The following is a 6,969-nucleotide window of genomic DNA, read 5'->3' as shown; positions in this document are numbered from 1 at the left end:
ATATTATATAACAAAATTTAGAGGCCTATATATATCATATATTTAACCTAAACCTGGACGCATGTATACATTTTACTCAAGGTTCGCATAGCATGTAAAAACACATAGACATAGATTAATGCTAAGAGTTCGCACAACACATAGATGAGGCTTGCACAATGCATGGAAGAGAATCGCACATGCACATGTTCAATTCACAACATGAAGATAGTTTTCGCACGTCATACTTGCTTTCAGTAGAATGCACCCTCGTTTTCAAATGTAGTATATAGTGTACTCACCTTGTTCACCACAATGTCGATTATGTGACCTTTTCCTTCCCTTTGTGTTTACTAGTCGATGATCTTCTGGTATTTTCAGCTTTGCATGAAAATATACACATCACATATTGTCTAAAACAATTTAATTCATTCTCTATTCAACAACAGCCCACTACTTACATTATCTTATGCAGATTTTTATTATTCTAATACTTACCCCATTTCCTAACTTTTAACCCTCCTAACGTTGAAAATTTTATTCATCATTTACATTTATATATTAAAACCTAGGAGTCTGGCGTTTTCCCTGAAACATAACTATGATAGCGCCAATGAGGGATTGGTCCTTATTGTAAAGCCAACGAGGCCTTAAGTTGGAGTTTCATAATGCTTGAGTTTAACCTATGGAGGATTTTCTTCAGTTATACGATGGTTTTTGGGTAACTTGTTCTCGGTTTTTCCTCGAGAAGGGCTTGTTTGATTGATAGTTATGTTAAACTATCATACCTGCTAACTAATGCCATGGCTTAGTACATAAATCGAAGGTGGAGTCACTAATTCGTTGCAATGACGGGTCGTTTAGTATATAGGCTATTGGGTTAAACCAGTGTTTTTTGATTCAACCAGTTTGATGGATTCCATCGCCGAACATTTTATAAAACTTTTATAGCTTTTAATATTGACATAATCATAATTTTAGCTCTCATTGTTTATATGTTGTGTCAACTTAATCTTTATTCTAAAAAATTCAAGTCCCTGACATTTATATAGTGCAATTTTGTATTTTTACGCTTTGCTTTTATTTGTAACATTCAAGGTTAAATTTAAAACAATAAAAAAAGATAAAATTATTATATTAATTTTTAGATTTGTAATTTTAATATAGTTTAGGTCAAATTTAATTGATAAATTTATTTTTTAACTTTTGAGGTGAAAGAGTCATAAAAAACTAAAAAGAAAATCAAATTATATAAGGTGTAAAAGTTAAAGGTTATTTTTAGAATCAAAACTAAATTGACACAATGTATAAATATTGATTATTAAATTTTTATTATGCCAATTTTATAAATAAAAATTTATATAAATAAAAACAAATAATTAAATAGTATCCGGTTCAAAGAAGATTCCAAAAATAATTATATTGTAAGCCTAAATGCATAAAATGGTATCACATTGCAATATTTTTTGTTGAAGTGTATTTTTAAAAATAATGAAGTTTAAGAAAAATATTCTTAATAACATAGAATGTAAAACAAAACAAAATTTGTTTGCAAAATAAATATAATTATAGGAGTTACAACGTCATCAAAAAAATTTATACCTATGCTATTGATTAAGCGGTTGGGGTAGGTTTTGCCGGGATAGGGGCAGAACATGTAGTTAGACTTTGTTTGCCACTAACTTTAGGCTTCACATTCGAACATTGTGATACTGCAGGTCCAGTCGGTCCACTATGCGTAATTTCAATGTCTGCAAGTTCCACATTTTCATAAGGCAAAGTAGCACTACAAATAATCTTGACAGCTTCTGGACGCGTAGAAGTGCCGTGAATGTTTTTGAAACTAATGTTGCTTAGTTTAACTTTTGATTCTTCCTGCATCAACAAAATAATGATTCTGTTAAATATGACTCCTATTTTCAGTCAAATTTGAGAAATAATCTTTTAGTTAAACTTTGTTTATTTGTTTCAATCAAACACTGATTAGTTTAGATTATTTTATTATTATTTGACCTATGAATTTAGCCTATAAATAGGCTCTTTTACAACCTTAGAAAATACACCCATTAGATATTAGAACTCATAACACATTTAATGAATTTTTTGTTTACATTTTGAGGGTTCTTTGTTTTCGGGTTTTCGGGATTTAGTTTTATCTCCATCTTTTGTACTCTCATTATTGTAAAATTATCTTTGCCCGTGGTTTTTTATTCTTTTTGGAGGAGTTTTTCACATTAAATTTTTGTGTTCAACATCTCAATTTCTTCTATTATTTTTACTTGTTCTTTACTTAATCGGGTCGATCCCCAACTAGTGGTATCAGAGCTAGTTTAATTTTCATAGATTAGCTCATTCAGAGATGGCAATAACAAGGTTTGAAATTGAGAAGTTTGATGGTGAAACAAATTTCAATCTGTGGCAAGTTCAGATGATAGCAATTCTAGTTCAATCCGGCTTGAAAAAGGTTATTACCGGAAAAATCTGAGAATTTAAATAAAACAAAATGGGAAGAGCTTGTTGAAAAGGCTTTGTCAACAATCCAGTTGTGCCTTGCAAATATGGTATTGTAGGAGGTATTGATGGAGAAAACCTCATCAGCCTTGTGGAAAAGGTTAGAAACTCTTTATGCGACTAAGTCTTTGGCCAATCGTTTAGTGTTGAAACAACGTCTATTTACGTTTCACATGAACGAAGGTGAGCTTCTTAAAGATCACATCAGTTAATTCATTACTCTTTTAAATGATTTATAGAATGTTGAGGTTCATATTGACGATGAAGATCAGACTATGCTATTATTGTGCTATTTACCCCCTTCATACAAGTCTTTCAGGGAGACCTTGATTTATGGCAGAGACAAACTCTCGTTCGAAGATTTGAAGGGTCATTTGTTGAGAAGAGACAAACTCGACAATGAGTTTCATTTGGATAGCAAGATAGATAGGCAAGCTTTCATTTTAGTAGCATTAAAGAAACGAGACAAAAGGTGTCACTATTGTAAAAAGTTAGGTCACGTCAAAGCAGATTATTATAAACTGCAAAATAAAAGAGCTATTGAGAGTAACAAGGAAGATGTAGCTGGTGCTAATTTGGCTAATAAAAACGGTGATGATTTCTTGTTAGTGTCAACGAGCGATAACTCCAAGCTCACGTCTGAATGGATCCTAGATTCGGGATGTTCTTTCCACATGTGTCCCAATAGAGAATAGTTTTCCACATACAGTTCAGTTGAAGATGGAGTTGTGCGCATGGGAAACGATTCATCTAGTAAGGTAATTGGTATTGGTACTGTTAAAATTAGGATACACGATGGGACGATTATGACACTCTCAGATGTCAGGTATGTACCTAATTTACGAAAGAATCTCATCTCATTGAGTATTTTATACTTGAAAGGATGCAAAATCAACATCAAGTCAAGCAGTATTAAAGTATCTCCTGGAGCTCTCGTTTTGTTAAAAGGTAAAAGAACCGACAATCTTTATATTCTGGAAGGTTCTATAGTGACCGATGAAATCGAACATCCCTCGTCTATTATGGAGTCGAAGTCAACTCATTTGGAGTAGAGTTAAATTGGTTATAGGAGGGAAAAAGGTATGACCGTTTCGTTGAAGAGAGGTTCTCTTTTGGATGCAGGTTTTGAAAAGTTAGGGCACTGTGTTCATGAAAATCAGACTTGGGTTAGTTTTAATTTGGTAGTGTACAAGTCGAAGGCTAGAAATCTTCCAGTTTCTAAGCACAAATCGACACAGTTAACTCCTTGCATAGTTCAAGATAGGCTCGTGGCGGGCTTTGGCAAAGATGGTGTTGTGAAAATATGAGTCAAGGTGGAGATTTGTTAAATATGACTCCTATTTTCAGTCAAATCTGAGAAATAATCTTTCAGTTAAACTCTATTTATTTGTTTTAATCAAACACTAATTAGTTTAGATTATTTTATTATTATTTGACCTATGAATTTAGCCTATAAATAGGCTTTTTTACAACCTTAGAAAATACATCCATTAGATATTAGAACTCATCACACATTTAGAGAATTTTGTGTTTACGTTTTGAGGGTTCTTTATTTTTAGGTTTTCGGGGTTTAGTTTTATCTCCATCTTTTGTATTCTTCATTCTTTTGCCATTATAGTAAAATTATATTTGCCCATGGTTTTTTATCCTCTTTGGAGGGGTTTTTCCACGTTAAATTTGCATGTTCAATTTCTCAATTTATTCCACTATGTTTTTTTATTCGTTGCTTAATCGGGTTGATCCTAACAAATTCAATGACCAATTAACTCATTTTTTGCTCTATTACGATTTTGATAAATATGTACATACATTTATTTTGCATTTGTTCCATGGGTAATATTTCTGATCAATTATAATAGGAGAACTGACTTGGTCACGGTAATATCCTTAAAGTGAATGTTCGAACAAGTGTCAGGTTCAGCACCTGGCCAACTTTTAATTCTAACACCATTGGAAGTATTAGGCATGGTGTTGTTTTTTACTGTAACTCCATCAATGGGTTCTTCATTTTTAAATAATCTGAGACTGCCAATACTGATGCCCTGTGCTGGTCTACTTGAAAACCAAATTTTTAGAGCCATCCCCAATTGAAACACAATCATCACCAGTTTTTATCTCTGAGTTAAGAACATTGACCCCATCTGATCTCTCAATGTGAATCCCATCTGTGTTTGGGCTTTCGTCAGGTGCAGATACGGTGAAATGTTCGAAAGTAATGTTTTTGCATCCTAGAACATTAGCGTTGAGCTTCTTGCTGTCTTTGGTAGTTATATCTGGTATCATTGTATTGGTTAAAAAATCAAACCTTAGGTTCTATTTAATTCCAAAATGAAACAAAAAATAATTATTACTTAATTCTATTTATAAAAACAAAATTTATAACTTCTCAATAAGAACATAACTTACAATAGGAAGTGAACCACAATAATCATGACCTTTGCAGCCTTCCCTGTTATAAGTAGTGGTTCCCTGGACGTCGAAAACTCTTCCGCCAGACAATTTGAAATTTTCAATTCTATTGAAGGCAATCCATTTAGGCTCCTTGAAAGCAACAGGGTCTGTCGGAGCCTTCACAGTGTCTTCAACTTAAAGCTCAATAGGAGCCTTGCAAGGACCACTAAGGTAGCTGTACTTAAAAAATATATCCTTTTAGTAATCACAATTTTTGACGGAGATGTCGAGGCACGTGCTTCTTTCCAAGCATCCAACAATGGCTAAAACCAAATAAAAAAAAATAAAAAAGATACATATAAAGGTAAGAGATTTGGAAATAGATATGCATACTTTTATCTACTGACTATAAAGTTATATGATATTTTGCTTACCTTACTCAAATTTGTTTTTTCATCTGCCTTTGCACCAAACTTTGCAACAACATCAATAACACCACCACCACCTCCTCCTCCTTGACCTTCAACAGATGATATGGACAAAAGTACTAGTATTAACATGGATGAAACAAAATAAAATTGAATAGCCATACTTTATTTTTATTTACTTCAAAGAGAGAATGATTTCTGTCTTTTGTTTTGTTTCAAACCATCTTATATAGATAGACTAAGGCCAAATTACAACCAACTAAACATTTTCTATTTTAATTAGCATGGGTAAATAATATGACCAAGTTTTACTTTCTATAATTAGCACTTCTTTTTTTCTTTTTGGAAGGAATTAACTCGTTAATTTGCCAACAAATATGATATAGTAAAAATAATTAACTAGCACGTGACTTAATATAACTATTTAAGGTTTCTATATATAAATTACCAATAAACTTGATTGCATGGGGTGGGATGCAATGAACTGAGGAAGTATTGACAGTTAATCTATATTTATTTTGCTGTGTATTCACAACCATAGACAAATTTCACCTGGAATGTTTTTCTTGTGCATCCACAACCCCTTGGTAACTATTACCTACAAACATGTTATGCGTCCATGGCCATTGGTAGGTTTTATCTATATCATTTTGCTATCTACCCACATCCAGGGCAGGTTCCATCAACTGTGTTTTTGCTGTGTGTCCACAACCATTGGCAGTTATTTTGCAAACCATTGGTGGTTAATCCACAATCCATTGTGTTGCTGGTTGGAGTTTTGGGGAACTCCAATTGTCGCATGTAGCGGGGGGGAGGGAGAGGTAGGATCTTTTATGTTAAAATCGAAAATGTATGACATTTATGAAAGCATGCACATACTCAACTAGAATGTCTGAGATGACTTAAATACATATATCTATATGGATGAGTAAACTATGATATTGATATTTTGAAATTTCTAATGTGAAATGTGTGGTACTATTGATGGTTAATTTGAAAAATCGATACTTGGAATTGTTAGTTGAATGCGATTATTCTCTAAGTTATTATTTAATATGTCTTAACAACTATTTGGTCTGATTTTCTTATGAAGTGACTCACACTAAGCGTCATAGCTCAATCCCCCATATATTTCCATCCTTATAGATAACCCACCAAGTTAAAACCTGGACGCGACATCCAGAGGGTCTCGACTCAATTTTTATTTATTGAATTATTTAGGCTTATTATTCAATTTATTTAATTATTCAAAGTTCGAATATATTTTATTTTGAACTATGGCATGGAATTTAGGGTTGAGGTTTTGTTTTTTATATTGCATGACACGTAAATAGAATTTAAGGATGCCATTATATAGTTAAGTATAAACCCCTGATTTTTATTAAAAATACATACTATTATCACTTTTCCACTGCTAAAAGAGATGAGCTTGCGAAAGCTCAGTGAATACTCATGTACACTACACAAGAAAACACATCAATAATTCACAAACTATATAACTCTCTTCTAGATAGATCGCATAAAATAGTTCGCACATAAACAGTTCTACACGTAGGTGGTTTGCATACAATCGGTTCACATATAATCAACCCCTTTTAGTTTATTGATATATTAGCAATTCGTGAAAATGAAACATAATTAAATAATATACTCATTGGAT

The 6,969-nt window shown here is 32.5% G+C and overlaps 1 pseudogene; it reads right to left on the bottom strand.

Annotated features, from left to right (window-relative positions):
- Positions 1–1,593: 1,593 nt before the first annotated feature.
- LOC108465229 (polygalacturonase-like) lies at positions 1,594–5,471 on the bottom strand (annotated as a pseudogene).
- Between the last annotated feature and the right edge of the window lie 1,498 nt (positions 5,472–6,969).

Source organism: Gossypium arboreum, chromosome 2 (assembly GCF_025698485.1).
Source record: "Gossypium arboreum isolate Shixiya-1 chromosome 2, ASM2569848v2, whole genome shotgun sequence".
NCBI lineage: Eukaryota > Viridiplantae > Streptophyta > Magnoliopsida > Malvales > Malvaceae > Gossypium > Gossypium arboreum.
The sequence above is the reverse complement of the archived record's forward strand: the minus strand, read 5'-3'. Positions and strand labels throughout refer to the sequence as shown.